Genomic DNA, 20123 nt, shown 5'->3' with positions numbered 1-20123 from the left:
ACTCTGGGGCTCAAGCAATCCTCCTGCCTCAGCCTCCTAGGCAGCTGGGACTGCAGGCATGTGCCACTACACCTGGCTTCATTATGTCATGTGTATTAAATGCTCACGTTTGCATTTGTGTTTATAATCAAATGCAGGTGGGTGGACTGCTGAGAACAAAATGAAAGCAGGCTTCCTCTGGCAACACTGCACTGGATGCAGGTGAAGGCCAGGCTGACTAGGTCACAACATGCTGTAGAGAGGGCTCTCAGTCATCCAAAAAGAGACCACAGGTGGGAGAATTGAGTCACCACCAGGCACTTGGTAGCACAGGCAAGCTGAACAAGCATCCTGGGCCAGGACTTAGTATCAAGTAACAAAGGGTACACTGTGGATCTTACCTCTGTACATACCAACTTGCAGTAATTTCTTTGTGGAAAAGTAAAAGTAAATACAATGAAATAAGTTATTTTTACACATCACAGAATAAAAAGACTGACTTGCTATTTCACAATTTATGTAGCTAATTACATGACTTTTCCCATCATGTTACCAAAGATCATTTTTTTTCTTCCAGTATGTCTAGACATTAAACTAGGTTGCAGGGAAGAGAGTCTGAGGACTACACATTCACATCCTCTCACACATAAACATTCCTTGATCAATGAGAGAAGGTGAAGCACAGGTGGAAAACCAAGCGTAGGTGAGCCGCCTTATTCTTTTCATTTAATGGTGAAATGCTTTATGTGATTTGTTTTGTGGCTAATTCATTTTCATAATAATGCTTGCCCCAGAACAATATGAAATGAATTTATATTCCAAATTATTGGAATGGGGAGGTCCCACAGCACACAGAATGTTAGAAGGAAGACAAGCTGAATTTTTTAATGCTGAGAAAAGTTGGTAGGAGTGAATACTGAGACAAGCTTCCTGGAAAGAAATCTAGCAATATGTATCCAAAGCTTTAAACTGTTGTTTGTTCTTTGGCTCAGAAATTCCACATTTTAAAAATGATCCTAAAGTAATACTCTGGATGTCAGAAAAAATTTAATTGCAAGAATCTAATGCCAGGGGATTTGTTAGTGGGATGTATGGTCATATAATCATGGTGATGCTGGTGCTGATAAGACGATATTTAACAGATGCTAAGTGCTTATTTTATGTAAGGCTCTATTCTGAGCACCCAACATCTATTATCTCATTTAATTCTCAGAACACACCAATGTGGTTGGTATTAACATTCTCCCCATTATACGGATGAGTAAATGATGCACAAAGCCATTCAATAATTTGCCCAGTTAATAAGTGTCAGGGCTAAGGTATGAACCCAGAGGGTCCAACTCTAGGACCTGTACTCTTTGGCACCATCCTCTCAGTGAATTACCAGTAGTTGCTATGGACTGAATGCTTGAGTCCACCCCCCACCCCAAATTCATATGTTTAAACCCTAATCCCCAGTGTGATGTAATTTGGAGATAGGACTTTGGGGAGGTAATTAGGTTATGAGGGTGGAGCCTTCACGATGGGATTAGTGCCCTTATAAGAAGAGATAACAAGAGAGCTTGCTTCCTTTCTCTCTGCTCTACAAATGTGAGGACACAGCAAGGAAACCAGGAAGAGGGCCATTGACAGAACTGAACCAGGGTGGCTCGCACCTCTAGCACTTTGGGAGGGCAAGGAAAGAGATCGCTTGAGCCCGGGAGTTTGAGACCAGCCTGGGCAAGATGGTGAGACTCCATCTCTACAAAAAAATTAAAAATTAAAAATATATTTTAAAATTTTTAAAAAGAACTAATCCATGCTGACACCCTAATCTCAAATGTCCCAGCTCTCAGAACTGTCAGAAATAAATTTCTGATTGCTAAAGCCACCCGTCTATGGTATTTTGTTACAGCAGCCTGAACTAAGACAGAAGTCATATAAAATTGTGTAATATAATTATGTTACAAACATGGATACATTCTGAGAAATGTACTGTTACATGATTTTGTCATGTGAGAACATCATAGAGTGTACTTACACAAACCTAGATGGTATATATATTTTTATTTATATAATTTTTTCATATATGTATATAATCAAATGTCCCAGCACCATTACTGAATATCAATCATTTTTGCTACTTGATCTGCAATGCCAATCTCAAGTGCCACACATCAGGTTTCTATATAAGCTCCATCATAATCTTTTGGGACCACCTTCGTATAGATGGTGTGTCACTGGCTACAAAGTTGTTATGTGGCGCATGACTATATGTCTCAGAAACAATACATGAGATATTACAAAGTGAACAAAGTAAGTTGTAAAACATCATACATTATGACCCCATTTTTAAAAAATGTTTTAAAGACTGGCAAGATATGTATCAAAATGTAGTTATTACTGATATTTTTCTTAGTTGAATTTTCTTTAAATTATTTTTATAGGGAAAATAACACATTAATTAAAACGCATGCTTCCGGTAATAGAACACTGTAGTTATTAAGAGTTGTATACATGCACAAACATCACAGCAAATTTCTGGTGAGGATTAGTAATAACTCACCTTTGCTTTCTACAAAAAGACAATCCAGAGAGAAGCTTTCCTGTGTGACTTTCATTTAACAGCACTTCACTATCAAATAAGGAGTAATTTAATCATGCCAACCTACCAAAAAATTTAGACACCCCAGGAATCTTTTTTCCAGACCAAATCCCCTTCTGCCTCGTCAAAGTTGTCTAGATGGTTCCTGCAGTCTGGCCCGTGACAACAGGCAGCCGGATTTGGGTTTGCAGGGCAGCACCGGAGGCTCCAGAGTGACCCTCTTTCCCAACAGATGGGACAGCACCGAGCAGCACAGAAGTGTGAAGAGGCAGCTGCCCTTTGTTTACAGCAGAAAAGCCCAGGGCCTTGGGGCAAGCATGTGGCCACAAACCCACTGCTTCCCTTTGAGGAAAGAATATAAGGATAATCCAAAGCCAACCAAAAAACCCACGCCCAGCTCTGCACCTGCTGTTGAGCCATATCAGTATTTTCTGTGCTTACAGTAGAGATTTCTCCCAGCAACAAAGCTCTGAATCTGAGTTGCCACAGCTGAGTGTCCTGACCCAGCATTACTGGATATGACTTCACCCCAGAAAACATAGTGTTCAATGCTAAATGTGAGAGACAGACACTGAACGTATTGGCATCACATTATTTTAGATGCTTGCCAATACTCCACTTATGAACTTGACAGTAACAAAGCAGGAAAAACCTAAGTAATCACCTAGTCCAGTGTTACTCATAGGGGTGTCATTTATATTTGGAGTGGGCCAATTCTTCATTGGGCTGGGTGAGACAGTCTGGGGCATACTGTCTCACCCATCCTAACATCCAGGGTCCCCAAACCATTAGTGCCCCCATACAGTGTGGCAACCTGACATGTTCCCACCCAACATTTCCAAGGGCCCCTGGGTTGAGAACCATTGATACAGTCCATCACTGAGATCCAGAAGACATTCACCTAAGGCCACCTAGGTAGCTAGATATAGAGCCCACGTCTCAAAACACTTTGTTTAGTATTCTTTCCACTGTACCAAACTCCACCAATTAAGTTCATTAGAGCAAAAGACACTTAAAAATTAAGAATAGATTTCACACTCAATAACAGAATTTATGGCTTCTGGATAGAACACTGGTTGGCTTGAACTTTTTTTTCCAATCTCATTATGGGTATTCTGGAATGTAAACATAATTCTATTACTGTAATTACTTTTAAAAGAGCAAAAACGTATCTGAATATTCAAGGCTTAAGGATGCACACTGTGTACTGAACTCATATTGCAAAAGGCATCTGTACCAAAGAGAGAGAGAGATCTGAAAACACTTGTATTTTATTAAGAAAATGTTTTCTTTAAAAGCACCATCTCTGTAAGCAGTTAAGGAAGTGAGTCCTATGTGGGAAAACTTTACCAAACAAAACCTTTTACTTCAAGATTTTTTAAGATCAAGATTTTCCTCCTACTCACAATCTAGTACTCCTCATTCTGAATATGAAATTTCAATTTATATTTTAAATAATTGCCGGCCAGTTAGTAAAGGACTTATAAAAAAATAAGCCCACAGCATGACAAAGACATATATCTTCTACCCTGTGGTAAGAGCATCACGTATTTCACAATTCACATATCGAATTTAGGACACTGAAGTTTCAAAGGAAAAAAGAAAAAACACTTCAAAATATTCATTCTTGGCCGGGCACAGTGGCTCACGTCTGTAACTCCAGCACTTTGGGAGGTTCAGGCAGGCGGATCACCTGAGGTCAGGAGTTTGAGACCAGCCTGGCCAACATGGTAAAACCCCATCTCTACTAAAAATACAAAAATTAGCAGGGCATGGTGGTGGACACACCTGTAATCCCAGATACTCAGGACACTGAGGCACAAGAAGCGCTTGACAGAGGTTGCAGTGAGCCAAGATTGCACCACTGTACTCCAGCCTGGGCAACAGAGCGAGACTCTGTCTCAAAATAGGTTAGAGAGAGAGAGAGACAGAGAGAGAAAGGAGGACTACAGAAAACACAATGCCAAAAATAAAATTATCCTTCAGAAATATCAGGTAAAATTCAAAAAGTACTTTGAACCTCGTAGCTAATCTTGTTCTTGTAAATGCACATACACGTGCACAAATATATCACTCTGTTTCTCTCCTTACATAATTCAAATTAATAATCACCTAGTAGTATTCATTTTCATTTCAAAAACCTTTAAAGTACCTATGTCTATATCCAGAAAAGAGCGCATTCCAAAGAGAACACTCCCACTCCATGCAGCTGGGAGAACCTTGCTGTGGACAACCACAGTGCAAAATGGAACGGTTTTACAAGAGTGAATACTTACGGGGACTTCCCTCTGCAGCTGGGACGGCCCAGGCCTCACAAAGGCAAAGCCATGGACCTCACAGAGCCAGGGCTTTGTGTGGGAAGGTGGGAGGGTCCACTGGGGAACAGCCTCAGGCCTCTCTGACATTTACATGTCAATGGCCAAACCAAAACTCCTCCAATCCTCCACCCCAGCAGATTCTCCACCCCAGCAGCTGTGGCACCCTCTGACAGCCAGGCCCCAGGTTTTGTTCTTCTGCCTTCTCTAAGGAGCCTTGAATCCGTGGGCTGCCAGCACGCATTTGGCAAACTCGTTATGAGAGATTTGTCACCCTCTTCAGAGCCCTGGGCCTAGGTAAATACATCAGCAATCTACCAGGCAGGCTTTTCAAGTCATCCAAGGACACCGTGCTGGGAGAGATGAATGCTTTAGATAAGACCCACTGGACAGAATCAGAATTCCAAAAGATGTCTGGGTCTGGAAAGAATGAGCCCAAAGGAAAAAAGACAACATTTCAGAGAAGCATGTTACATCTTGCACTTAGGCTCAAAAAGCAACTGGTCTGGAGTTTTGGTTTGTTTATAAATCAGTATGAGACAATGGTGTGATGTGGGTGCCAAAAACAAGTTAACAAACTTAATTTTAGGATTCATTATCAGAAATACATTATTATGAACAAGGTGGTGGGGACTCGGAAGAATAGACAGTCTGTGTCCTATTCTACCTAGTGGAGTAGGTAACCAGGAGGGTGACTTCCAGGAATCCTGTCCAATGAGGAAGAAATCATTTGAGGGTGGGAGTAGGGGCATGACCATCCTCAATACATGAAGGATACAAAGAGTAGATTTATTCTGGGGGTTCCAAACAGCAGAACAAAGGAGTGATGATTAGATGGAGACAGTATCTACACAAGGTGGGGAGAATTTCCAACAATGAAAAATTCTGGCCCCTGTGCATTTGTGGGCAAGGGGCCTTTCCTGCAGGACTGGGGAAGAGGGTAGCCTACGTAGTGGGTGCTGGGAGAAGCCAGTTAGGTTTCAATGACTTCCTTAGTGGCTGATACAAAGGGACCCCCTTAAGAAAGGAATTTCAGGATTTTTAGACCTGGAAACAAAATGACTATGAAATAAAAATATTGATTTAAAAAGCAACATAATCTGTGTAATGTAGAAAGAATGGTTTATACTGGGATGAAGCCACTCTTATAATGCTCAAAAACAGTCCAAGCATTAGTCATTTCTGAAATTATAAAATGCAGATCTACAGCCATTTATTGTGGTTTGAAAATAGCAAGGTTGGCTCACTGGATCCCATTCCCTTAAATTCCTTTTCCTTTTCCCCCCATTTCTCAAAAAGCTGCTGATATAATTTGGGCTACTTACAGCACTTACATTTACAAACTGTTTTATAGTGAATTGAATGTTATAAATATTTCAAAGGGCAGAATCTCACTGCTGGTCTGGGACTTAGAAGCAAAGGAGGGGAGGGAGTTCCTAGGAAGTGCCTTCTGAGTGTGTGAGCAGGGGCTTGGATGGACACCAGCTATTTCCACCTTATGAGGGGCAATGGTAAAAATCTTTCCTCCTGGAAAGCTCATCTTTCTGCCTATGTTATGAGAGAATCAAAAGAAGTGCTTTGACCCACACTGCCCCCTGGCACTGTTCTGGGTACAAAGCAGACTTGGATGTGACTTTGTTAAGCTTCATCACATAGTAGAAGGCAGTGAATGCTCAAATCACCAGCACCACCAGTACCACCAGCACCAGTGCTATCAGTGGTACAGTATCAGCACTGCCAGTAGTACCACCACCAGCAGCAGTACCACCACCAGCAGCAGCAGTACCACCAGCACTGCCAGCCGTACCACCAGTACCACTACCGCAAGCAGCACAACCAGCAGTATTCCTGCCACTACCATGATCACTATTGCTAATTACATTATTATAAAACAGCTATCAACATTCCTCTTTTTCTAAAGTCAACAGAGGAAATGCACATGACATGCGTCACACATAAAATTTTGATCATTACTGACAAATTGCCCTCTAAATAGATTATACGCGTTGAGTATCCTTTAATTTGAAAAGCTTAGAATCAGAAGTGTTTCCAATTTTGAATTTTGGGGGGTTGGGGAATATTTGTATTATACTTTGAGCATATCAAATCCCAAAATCCAAAATCTACAATTCTCCAATAAGCATTTCCTTTGAGTGTCATGTTGGCACTCAAAAATTTTTAGATTTTGGAGCATTTCAGATTTTCAGGTTTGAGATGTTCAACTTGAACCAATTTATATTCCTACCAACATTGTATGAGTGTACCCATTTTGCTATGTGGCCATCAACATGGATATAACTACTGTTTTTACATTTTTGTTTTATCTTTAAGAGCTAAAGGGGGCGATGCTCATTTTTGTTTACTTTGTATTTCATTTTTTGTTAATGAAGTTGAGCACCACTGTATTTTTTAAATGCAAGGAAAAAATTTACAGAAATATGTCCTAAACTGCAGACCATGGTGGGTTATCTTTGTGGGGTAGGATTATGGGATACTTACACTTTCTACATTGTGTGTTCCTATAATATTTAAAATACATATAACTTTGCTTCTTTTTTTTTTTTTTTTTTTTTGAGACAGGGTCTTACTCTGTCACCCAGGCTGAAGTGCTGTGGCACAATCATGGCTCACTGTAGCCTCAACCTCCTGGGCTCAAATGATCGTCCCACCTCAGCCTCTCAAGTAGCTGAGACTACAGGCATGCACCACCATGACCAGCAAAAAAAAAACAAAAAAAATAAAAAATAAAATGTAGAGATATGGTCTCACTATGTTGCCCAGACTGGTCTCAAACTCCCGGACTCAAGTGATTCTCCTGCCTTGGCCTCCCAAAGTGGCAGGATTACAGGCATGAGCCACTATTTCTGGCCAACTTTGCATTTTTTTTTTCTGATTTTTAAAAGTAAAATGTTTAAAAAGTAATTAGTGAGGGGGATATCTTTTTAAAAAATATACAAAACTGTATATACAAAATATACAAAAAATATAAAAAATATACAAAATATACAAAATATATAAATATCCCTCGATGTTTATTACTTTGTTAAGTCAATAAAATGTACTCATACTCACTTTTGAGACGAAGGAAACAATACAATCCTTGCAGGCAAACCCTCCCCTCACTGGGATAGACACCCTGTCATTCCTGACCTAGCTCCTTCATGTGCCCTATTCCCATGTGTCACCATGACTGCAGTTCTCTGTTACTCTACTACAGTAGATATGCTGCCAACGTAAATGGGATTTTGAGTCTGGTGGAGAATGCAGGAGTCATTTTGAAAGACATACAAAATAGAACAGAAATAGCTCACTTGGAAGGCTGATCTTCTAGGATAGTTACCTTTCAGACAGACAACAATCTAGGAGAGTATGAACAGAGGCCAATGCGATATACACACCGGCTGGTGAGAAACCAGCACAGAAATTGTGTGGGCAAGTTTGTGACAGTATTGTGCCCTTTATAAAGCAAGTTTCTTTTAGGTGGAGGAGGAACTTAAAGAAAAGGGGTTCTTCATCACACGTGATACAAACCAAACTTTACTTTCTAGGAAAGTTTCAGTCTTCAAAAGAGGGAAGTATTAAACTGTTTTAACACACCCCAAACAATATAAAAGACAATAATAAATCAAATTAATTTGTTAATAAATTTCACTTGATTATTACTGAGAATATGTCAGTATTTTTGAAAAGTAAGTAGACCTTTTTCATACTGTAATTCTATTTCTACGATTCAATCACTAAAGAAATAATTTTAATTATGGAAAAAGGCTTTATGCAAAAAATGTACACTACAGCACTATTTATAATAACAAAACACTGGAAACAGAACATCGGGGGACTGCTATCCAATAAAAGAAGATGATTCAATGAGCCAGGAAAACTCCATCTGGTAGAATATTATGCTACCTTCAAATGATGTTTCTAGTTTCATATTCTTGTCTCAGTAGTGGTACGTTGCTGAGAATCTATCCTAAAGAAATAATCCAAAAACACAGGGAAGTTCTCATTTGTAAAAATGAATTAACCGGAAACATCCTAGCGTCCAATAACAGAAAAATAGTTAAGTAAGCTCCTACTGGTTCTTCAAAATTCAGCTCAAGTGATACATCCCCTGGGAAATCTTCCCTGACCCTTGCCTAACCTAGCCTCCTATGACCTGTTTATCGCCCAAAATTGCACAACCCCAGGGTTCTTTATGCACATGCCAATATAGGTACCTTCAAGACAGAGAACTTGACTTCTTTGACTTAGTATTCCTAAACCCAGTGCAATGCCTAGCACAAAGTAAATATTCATCCAAATGTCTGCATTATGTAAACTGGGTGGCTTAAACAACAGAGACTTACTGTCTCAGTTCTGGATGCTAGAAATCTGAAATAAAGGTGTCAGCAGGGTAGGCTACTTCCGAGTGCTGTGAGGGAAACATCTTTTCAGGCCCCTCTTCTTAGCTTGTAAATGGCCATCTTCTATATGTCTCTTCACCTCATATTCCTTCTATTTATGTCTCCACATTTCCTCCTTTTTTAAAAAATAATTTTTTTAATTAAATATTTTTCCTCTTTTTTTTTTTTTTTTTTTTTTTTTGAGACAGAGTCTCACTCTGTCGCCCAGGCTGGAGTGCAGTGGTGCAATCTCAGCTCATCCCAACCTCCGCCTCCCAGGTTCAAGCAATTCTCCTGTCTCAGCACCATCCCGCCCCCTCCCCACCTCCTCACCCCAGCTGGGATTACAGGTGCACACCACCACGCCTGGCTAATTTTTTGTATTTTTAGTAGAGATGGGGTTTCATCACGTTGGCCAGACTGGTCTCGAACTCCTGACCTCAGGTGACCCGCCTGACTCAGCCTCCCAAAGTGCTGGGATTACAGGCGTGAGCCACCGTGCCCGGCCAATTAAATTTTTTTTTAGAGACAGGGTCTCACTATGTTGCCCAGACTGGAGTGCAGTGGCTATTCATAGGTGCTATCCCACTACTGATCAGCAAGGGAGTTTTGACCTGCTCCGTTTCTGACCTGGGTCACTTCATCCCTCCTTGGGCAACCTGGTGGTCCCCCACTCCTGGAAGGTTATCATATTGATGCTGGTTTGGACACCCAGTTGGCATAGCACACTACTGCCCAGAAGCCCTGGGTTCAAGCCATCCTCACACCTCAGCCTCCTGAGTAGTTGGGACTACAGGCATGAACCACCGCGCCTAGCGAATTTCCTCCTTTCATAAAGACACCAATCGTATTGGATCAAGGTCCACTCTACTGACCTCATTTTAGCTTGATTAGCTCTGTAGAGATCCCATCTCTAAATAAGATCACAATCTGAGGTGCTGGGGATTAGGACTTCAACATATGAATTTGAGGACAGAGATAATTCAATGCACAATAATCAGAAAATGTGCATATTTATAAGAGTTCATAATTATACAGAAATGCCTACTTTATCACGTTTAATAGGGGAAAAGGGTGGGTATCAATGTATGTATACAGTAAGAATTCTATTTTTTCTTTTTTTTAATTAAAAAAATATTTTTTCAACTGGCCACTTGGTTGAAAAAGAATTCTTTTTTTTTTTGAGACGGAGTCTCGCTCTGTCGCCCAGGCTGGAGTGCAGCGGCGCCATATCAGCTCACTGCAAGCTCCGCCTCCCGGGTTCACGCCATTCTCCTGCCTCAGCCTCCCGAGTGGTTGGGACTACAGGCACCCGCCACCACGCCCGGCTAATTTTTTGTATTTTTAGTACAGATGGGGTTTCACCGTGTTAGCCAGGATGGTCTCGAACTCCTGACCTCGTGATCCGCCCACCTCGGCCTCCCAAACTGCTGGGATTACAGGCATGAGCCACCGTGCCCGGCCAAAAAAGAATTCTTAATTTGGATTTTTTTCAGATTTTTAAAAAGGTCCGTGACCACCCCCAATTAAGAAACAATGATGGTGTATGATCTCAAATTTTTTTTAAGAGAAAAATATGTGAAGGTAATAAACCAAATTATTCATGATGTTTGCCTCTAGGTGATGGAATTATAGATGACTGGGATTATTTCTCAATTTTCAGTAACAATTTCAAATTACTTTCACCAGAAAAAAAAAAAAACCTTTCACCGGCTGGGCGCGGTGGCTCACGCCTGTAATCCCAGCACTTTGGGAGGCCGAGGTGGGTGGATCACGAGGTCAGGAGATCCAGACCATCCTGGCTAACATGGTGAAACCCCGTCTCTACTAAAAATGCAAAAAATTAGCCGGGCGTGGTAGGGGGTGCCTGTATTCCCAGCTACTTGGGAGGCTGAGGCAGGAGAATGGCGTGCACCCGGGAGGCGGAGCTTGCAGGGGGCCAAGATTGTGCCACTGCACTCCAGCCTGGGCGACAGAACGAGACTCCGTCTCAAAAAACAAAACAAAACAAAACAAAAACCTTTCATATTTTTTAAAAAAGGAAAAATGATATTTGAAAAGAGTTTAAAACATGTAAAAACGAATGTTGTTCACAAATAGCATGGTTGCAGACTGTAAAACAAGAAAATAAAATATTAAGAAAAGACAGAAAGGAAATACATCCTAATGCTCACAGAATTTATTAACAGGAGTTACAGGATGATTTGTGTGTCATCCTATTTTTTTATGTCTTCCAAATTTTTCTATAAGCACTGTATTACTTTTATAACCACATCAAACCAATCAACCTTATCACTTAAGAACATGCAGTTTAAGTATCTAGTTTTATATTAAATATTCAATATTAAGAACTGAATTAACAAAGTATGGCATAATAACAAAATATAACATGCAGCTTTTAAACAGCCATGATGAAAGATATGGAGAAACAGGAAACAGCTTATAAGACAGTTTTGTGGAAAAAGTCAAAGATAAAAATACACACATATTGGCTGGCTGCCAGCACTTTGGGAGGTCAAAGTGGGCGGATCACCTGAGGTCAAGAGTTCAAGACCAGCCTGGCCAACATGGCGAAACCCTGTCTCTACTAAAAAAAAATACAAAAATTAGCCGGCCGTGGTGGTGCGCCTATAATCCCAGCTACTCGGGAGGCTGAGACAGGAGAATTGCTTGAACCCAGGAGGCGGAGGTTGCAGTGAGCCAAGATCGAGCCACTTCACTCTAGTCTGGACAACAAAGCAAGAATCCATCTTAAAAAAACAAAACAAAACAAAAAAACAAAAACAAAAACACAAAAACATACACATATTAATTACAACTGGTAAAATATATTCACATGTAGATGATAATCTGCAAAAGATGAAAATGTATCAAGAGTGGCATTATGCATTATTTTAAAAGATTCTTTAATATTATAACACTTTTCATGTAAAAGTACCTATGAAAATATTCTTTGCTAAAGATACCTGTAAATTGTTTCACACTGTCTAAAACAGCTTATAGCCATACCAAGAATCCACTACTGTACTAGAAAACGGCAGGCAAACTTGAGGTTTGTCAGGCTTCCCACAAACACTCCCATAATACTTCATTCAACTCATGGTTGGTTTCACTTTCACTGTGGGTGGATGTGCACATGGGTGCAACCTTTCTGGAGGACAATCTGGCAGTATTTGTTAAATGTTCACTCTGAGCATTTCCACATTTGGGAATCTGTCCTATGAAAACAATTCCACACATGTACAAATACAAAGGTGGTGAAAATAATCACCTCATCTATCTAGGACAGTGGGAGGCTGGGGGCTGTGAGAGGGACAGTTTCATTCAGAAAAGCTGTGGACAGAGATCTAGAATAACTACTAAATTTAAAAACCTATGCAGTTATGATTTGTTGCCCAGTTTTTCTATTTTCTTTGCTGTCTTTATTTTTGGCAATCAACCAGAAACAAGGGTGTGCTACAACTCTGCATGTTCCAATCATATTCATGCCAGTACAGATATGCTAATACACAGAATCAATTGAAATAAGCAGGTTAGATTCTTTTCTGTTTACCTCCTAACTTCATAAACATAATTTAGAATATGGCAACTATTTAATTTGAAAACAGGCATGTGATGAGTCAATTTGAAAACAGTCATGGAATGAGAGTCATATGTGCATGACTCTGATATTTTTGCTTAAGTAAGAAATGTCCAGATTTTAGGTTTGGGCTCCTTGGGTTTGTTTCTTAAATAAGTTGTATTTTCATACATCTATTCATGTTTTACACAGAGCGTTTTGGGTGCTGCTTTCTGACAACTTAAAGTGAGACAAATTTCTCATTATATATTGAGCCTCTTTATGGTTGACCCAAAGTCCAAAAATTCTGATCAGGTCAAGAATATAGGTTAAGCTAAACTTGGAATATAAGTTAAACTTGGAATACAAGAATATAAGTTAAGTTTTACTCTGGCTGTAAAGGAGCCAAAGTAAAAACACAAATAATTTCAAATCAAAGTAAAATTAACACTAGGTTTCACACTGTCTACAACAGCTTATAGCCGTACCAAGAATCCACTACTAGACTAGAAAATGAGAGGCAAACTTTAGGTTTGTCAGGCTTCCCACAAACACTCCCATAGTACTTCATTCAACTCATGGTTGGTTTCACTTTCACTGTGGGTGGATGTGCACACTAGTCTACATCCAGTGCAACACTGTAGTGGGCAGTTTTCAGATTTAAAAAGATGAGAAAGGCCAGGCGCAGTGGTTCACAACTGTAATCCCAGCAGTTTGGGAGGCTGAGGCGGGTGGATCACAAGATCAGGAGATCGAAACCATCCTGGCTAACACGGTGAAACCCCAACCCTACTAAAAATACAAAAAATTAGCCAGGCATGGTGGCAGGCGCCTGTAGTCCCAGCTACTCAGGAGGCTGAGGCAGGAGAATGGCATAAACCCAAGAGATGGAGCTTGCAGTGAGCCGAGATCCTGCCACTGCACTCCAGCCTACGTGACAGAGTGAGTCTAAAAGTTATTCATCTTTCTACATATGGCTAGCCAGTTTTCCCAGCACCATTTATTAAATAGGGAATCCCTTCCCCACTGCTTGTTTTTCTCAGGTTTGTCAAAGATCAGATAGTTGTAGATATGCGGCGTTATTTCTGAGGGCTCCGTTCTGTTCCATTGATCTATATCTCTGTTTTGGTACCAGTACCATGCTGTTTTGATTACTGTAGCCTTGTAGTATAGTTTGAAGTCAGGTAGCGTGATGCCTCCAGCTTTGCTCTTTTGGCTTAGGATTGACTTGGCGATGCGGGCTCTTTTTTGGTTCCATATGAACTTTAAAGTAGTTTTTTCCAATTCTGCGAAGAAAGTCATTGGTAGCTTGATGGGGATGGCATTGAATCTATAAATTACCTTGGGCAGTATGGCCATTTTCACGATATTGATTCTTCCTACCCATGAGCATGGAATGTTCTTCCATTTGTTTGTATCCTCTTTTATTTCATTGAGCAGTGGTTTATAGTTCTCCTTGAAGAGATCCTTCACGTCCCTTGTAAGTTGGATTCCTAAGTATTTTATTCTCTTTGAAGCAATTGTGAATGGGAGTTCACTCATGATTTGGCTCTCTGTCTGTTATTGGTGTATAAGAATGCTTGTGATTTTTGTACACTGATTTTGTATCCTGTAAACTGGCTAGCCATATGTAGAAAGCTGAAACTGGATCCCTTCCTTACACCTTATACAAAAATTAATTCAAGATGGATTAAAGACTTAAACGTTAGACCTAAAACCATAAAAGCCCTAGAAGAAAACCTAGGCATTACCATTCAGGACATAGGCATGGGCAAGGACTTCATGTCTAAAACACCAAAAGCAATGGCAACAAAAGCCAAAATTGACAAATGGGATCTAATTAAACTAAAGAGCTTCTGCACAGCAAAAGAAACTACCATCAGAGTGAACAGGCAACCTACAAAATGGGAGAAAATTTTCGCAACCTACTCATCTGACAAAGGGCTAATATCCAGAATCTACAATCAACTCAAACAAATTTACAAGAAAAAAACAAACCCCATCAAAAAGTGGGTGAAGGATATGAACAGACATTTCTCAAAAGAAGACATTTATGCAGCCAAAAGACACAAGAAAAAATGCTCATCATCACTGGCCATCAGAGAAATGCAAATCAAAACCACAATGAGATACCATCTCACACCAGTTAGAATGGTAATCATTAAAAAGTCAGGAAACAACAGGTGCTGGAGAGGATGTAGAGAAATAGGAACACTTTTACACTGTTGGTGGGACTGTAAACTAGTTCAACCATTGTGGAAGTCAGTGTGGCGATTCCTCAGGGATCTAGAACTAGAAATACCATTTGACCCAGCCATCCCATTACTGGGTATATACCCAAAGGACTATAAATCATGCTGCTATAAAGACACATGCACACGTATGTTTATTGCGGCATTATTCACAATAGCAAAGACTTGGAACCAACCCAAATGTCCAATAATGATAGACTGGATTAAGAAAATGTGGCACATATACACCATGGAATACTATGCAGCCATAAAAAATGATGAGTTCATGTCCTTTGTAGGGACATGGATGAAATTGGAAATCATCATTCTCAGTAAACTATCACGAGGACAAAAAACCAAACACCGCATGTTCTCACTCATAGATGGGAATTGAACAATGAGAACACATGGACACAGGAAGGGGAACATCACACTCTGGGGACTGTTGTGGGGTGGGGAGAGGGGGGAGGGATAGCATTAGGAGATATACCTAATGCTAAATGGCGAGTTAATGGGTGCAGCACACCAGCATGGCACATGTATACATATGTAACTAACCTGCACATTGTGCACATGTACCCTAAAACTTAGAGTATAATAATAATAATAATAATAAAAGTTATTCATGTTAGATATCCTCAGATTGAAATGCCTTTTTGACCTCTGTTAATAATTTGTTTAGGGATCACTGTACATTCTGAACATTTTTTCTCTACCTCAAGCTAATGACAGCTACAGAGATGTGGGAAAAAAGATAAAAGAATTTGGGTGAGCTGTGTAGCATCACACACAGCTCTCTTGTCCATCAGCACCCTTCACTGTGAGGTTTTCTGGAAGAATCTATAGGCAGTGTGTTCACACTCTAGGCACAGGCTATCCTGGGAGGGTGTCACTGAACAAGACCCAGTAAGTTTTCAGGTTTTTTTTTTTTTTTTTTTGAGACAGGGTTTCAAAAGGCGAGACAGTCGTCTACTTGGAGAAGTTTGACACATAAACACTGCCTCCTGTTTCTCTTTCATCTATGCCATTACAAATTGAAAATTTTTGTTTTGTTTCATTTTGTTTTGAGACAGGGTCTCATTCTGTTGTCCAGGCTTGAGTGCAGTGGCATGATCTTGGCTCACTTCTCACCTCTGCTTCCTGGGTTCAAGCGAGTCTCCTGCCCCAGCCTCCCAAGTAGCTGGGATTACAGGCATGTGCCACCACATCCTGCTAATTTTTTTTTTTTTAAGTAGGGATGAGGTTTCACCATGTTGACCAGGCTGGTCTCGAACTCCTGACCTCAAGTGATCCACCCACCTCGGCCACCCAAAGTGCTAGAATTACAGGCGTGAGCCACCACACCCAGCTACAAGTTGACAGTTTTTAAGCCTAAACTCTCACCATTAACTGGACTAACAGTGCCTGAAAACAATGTTTAGAAAAATCATCCAAATTGGTAACGTAAGACATTACTTTACAAAAGTATAATGTTGTTATACTTGATTAGTAAACACTATACTTTCGGTATGCAGAAATTTTCTGGTGAGACTTAGATAACCTTTAAAGGATGAGAATAAAGATGAGATTTAAAAGGAAAAGTAAACAAGAAGTAACACCTTTAGAGTAAAAATTACTTTTTCTTTTTTTTTTCTTTTTTTTTTTTAGACAGAGTCTCACTGTATCGCCCAGGCTGGAGTGCAATGGTGCGATCTTGGCTCCCTCCACCAACAGGTTCAAGCGATTCTCCTGCCTCAGCCTCCCGAGGAGCTGGGATTATGGACATACGCCGCCATGCCTGGCTAATTTTTGTATTTTTAGTAGAGACAGGGTTTCACCATGTTGACCAGGCTGATCTCAAACTCCTGACCTCAGGTCATCTACCCACCTCAGCCTCCCAAAGTGCTGGGATTACAGGCGTGAGCCACTGCTCCTGGCCAAATTTTTTTAAATGAAACAATATGCTGTTAAATAAATTCTCTAGACCTACAGCAACGGTTATATAAGATTAAAAGGCATAGGCAAGGGAGGAAAAACTTATATAGTATGCCTGAATTTGAAATTTGGGATGCGAGATTAGGGAAAAAAAATCTAATAATCTCTGATTTAAAGAAACTCTATTAAATAAAAAGTATAAGTAGTCCACCACGAAAACACAGAGCAAGGACAGTGACCATGCGGATAGTGACCATGGGGGTGGATGGGAGGCTGGGGAGCAGGCAGTGACCACCCTTCCTCTGGGGCTCTTCCTAGCCACGTATGAGCCAAGGTAACCAGGGCACCGGCAGAACCGTCTCTGAATGGGATGAGCTCCAGTTCACAGGGCCAAGGCAGATACTCCAACGTGGGCCAGTGAGACTGAGTGGTCTTTCAACTTTTAAGCCTAATTCCCTACAGGTAAGGTAAGGTGCTTATTCAGTTTAGATTAGAGCTCTGCCAACAAGAACTTCTATAAGCATTCCACAACTCAGGCTAGTGGTTAATGGTACAGAACACAGTGGTTTCAGTGGGTGGCAAAGACCCAGGAGTCAAGAAATAGAAATCATAAGTGTAGTCAGATCTTTCAAGGAGGTTAAAGTAAAACGAAATTAGACAAGGGAGCAAAATTCAAGTTACAGACTTTAAAAGTAGAAAACCAACAAAATGATTTCCAATGTATATATTATATATCCCAAAGATCCAAGAAAGTCAAATAAACTATTTGAAACAATGCGGGAGCTTAACGGGTTGCTGTTATGGATTGAACTGGGTGTCCCCCAAAAGGATAAGCTGAAGTTCTAACTTCTATTATCTCAGAATGTGAATTTATTTGCAAATAGGGTCTTTGAAGATGATCAAATTAAGATGAGGTCATTACTGTGAGTCCTAATCCAATGTGACTTGTGTCTTATAGAATGGGGAAATTCGGACACAGAGACATGTACATAGGGAGACCACCCTAAGAAGATGAAAGCAGGGATTGGAGTGCTGCATTTGCAAGCTAGGGAATGCCAAAGATTGCCAGCAACCACCAGAAGCTAGGAGGGAGGTGGGGTGGATTCTCCCTCAGAAGGAGTGGTCTACACTTACGACTCCACTTTCTCTCCTCCTTCTCTCTTTCTCTCTTTTTTTTTTTTTTTTTTTTTTTGAGATGGAGTTTTGCTCTTGTTGCCCAGGCTAGAGTGCAATGGCGTGACCTCGCCTCACTGCAAACTCCACCTCCTGGGTTCAAGCAATTCTCCTGCCTCAGCCTCCCTCCTCTATCTTGAAGCCACTCCAGTCAGGCTTTCCTTCAGCCATCCCACTACAATTGCTCTTATCAAGGTCCCTGGTGTTTTCCACATTGCTAAGCTCAAATGTCAGTTCTCACTCCTGGACTAACTTGATCCAGGATTTGAAATGTGAATCCTTTCTCCTTGACTTTGCTCAGCTTTCAGTAAAACACACACACACCCACACATACACACGAACACACAGATAAACACATACCTATTTCCTTCCTAACTTTCCGGCCACTCTTTCCCACATTCTTTTGCTGGCTTTTCCTCCTCTCCCCAGCTGTAACATTAGGTAATCCACGGGCTCAGTCCTTGGGCCTCCTGTCTATACATACTTACTCTCTAGGGGTCCCATCCAGTCTCGTGGCTTCAATGACCTTCCAGGTGCTAGTAACTCCAGCAATTAACTTCCTGGCTACATCTCTTCTTTTTTTTTTTTTTTTTTTTTTTGAGACAGAGTCTCACTCCATCACCCAGGCTGGAGTGCAGTGGTGCAATCTAGGCAACCTCCACCTCCCAAGTTCAAGCGATTCTCCTGCCTCAGCCTCCCGAGTAGCTGGGATTACAGGCACCTGCCCCCACACCCAGCTAATTTTTTGTATTTTTAGTAGAGAAAGGGTTTTGCCATGTTGGCCAGGGTGGTCTCGAACTCCTGATCTCAAGTGATCCACCTGAAATTATTTAGGCTCAGGTCCCCAGAAGACTGCAGTCTAATTGAAGGAAAATACATAAGTGTGCGCACGTGCACACACACACAGATGTTAACTTACACAATGATATTCAAACTCAGTCTTCAAAGAAATGCATTATATATAAATGTAAACATATATATAAAGCCATAAAACTAGTAAAGATTAGGGTGACTGGACAACATCCATGTTGGTGAGGGTAGTGAAAAATCCACTCACAACTTTACTTAGGTACAACATTACCTTTCTGATGGGCAGCTGGGCATTAACAGCACCTATAATAAATATACTTTGACCCAGCGATTTCACTTCTAAGAATTTATCCTAAAAAGATAACAGGGAGGAAAGAGAGTCTAAAGATAGCTATAAAAGATGTTCACTATAGTGCTGGTTATAGGAGGAAAAACAAACAAAAAAAACGGAAAAAACAGAAATGCTCACTTAAAGGGGGAGTACATCATCATCATTATTATTATTAGTATTGAGGCAGGGTCTCACCTAGGCTGCAGTGGCACGATCTCAGCTCACTGCAGCCTTGACTTCTGGGGCTCAAACAATACTCTTGCCTCAGCCTCCTGAGTATCTGGGACTATAGGCACTCACCACCATGCCTGGCTAACTTTTTAAATTTTTTGTAGAGACAAGAGTCTTGCTATGTTGCCCAGGCTGATCTCGAATTTCTTGGCTCAAGCGATCCTCCCACCTCGGTCTAGTAAAGTGGTGGGATTATAGGCACGAGCCACTGTGCTTGGCCTATTAATCATTTTTGACTCACTGGAATAATGGAATACTTTACAGTCATTTTCAGTAATGTTTTCCTGAGGATTAACAAGAACTAGCTTGTAAAGATGTACCCAGTATAATGTTGAAATTTTTTTAAGCAGGTCATAGAACAGCATTTAGGTGTGATTTCATTGATACAAAATTGTGTGTCATGAATATTGAGTGTGTGTATGTGTGTGCAGTGAGAGAGGATGTTTAGTGAAAAGTAATTTATCTCTGGGTGATGGCATTTTAAATGATTTTTACCTTCACCAAGTCCTGTATTATTTGCATTTTTTTCTTGAATGAGCTTGTTTATCAGAAAAGGAGAGAGGGATGGCTGTAGAAGGAGAAGAATCTGGGGTAAAGACAGAGTTTGGGGTAGC

At 40.7% G+C, this 20123-nt stretch overlaps 1 protein-coding gene across 2 annotated transcripts in view; it reads right to left on the bottom strand.

Moving 5' to 3' along the window:
* The window catches only part of ANKRD6 (ankyrin repeat domain 6), a 200512-nt gene that overhangs the window by 144067 nt on the left and 36322 nt on the right, over positions 1–20123 (bottom strand). Inside the window, exon 1 of one of the 2 annotated variants that reach the window (XM_063666412.1) lies at positions 4840–4908. The exons of the other annotated variant lie outside the window; for it this stretch is intronic. The gene's annotated coding sequence lies outside the window, so the exon portion shown is untranslated. Of the gene's footprint in view, positions 1–4839; positions 4909–20123 lie in introns of those variants that run through there. 2 annotated transcript variants of the gene reach the window in all.

This window comes from Pongo pygmaeus, chromosome 5, assembly GCF_028885625.2.
Source record: "Pongo pygmaeus isolate AG05252 chromosome 5, NHGRI_mPonPyg2-v2.0_pri, whole genome shotgun sequence".
NCBI classification, from domain to species: Eukaryota; Metazoa; Chordata; class Mammalia; order Primates; family Hominidae; genus Pongo; species Pongo pygmaeus.
The sequence above is the reverse complement of the archived record's forward strand: the minus strand, read 5'-3'. Positions and strand labels throughout refer to the sequence as shown.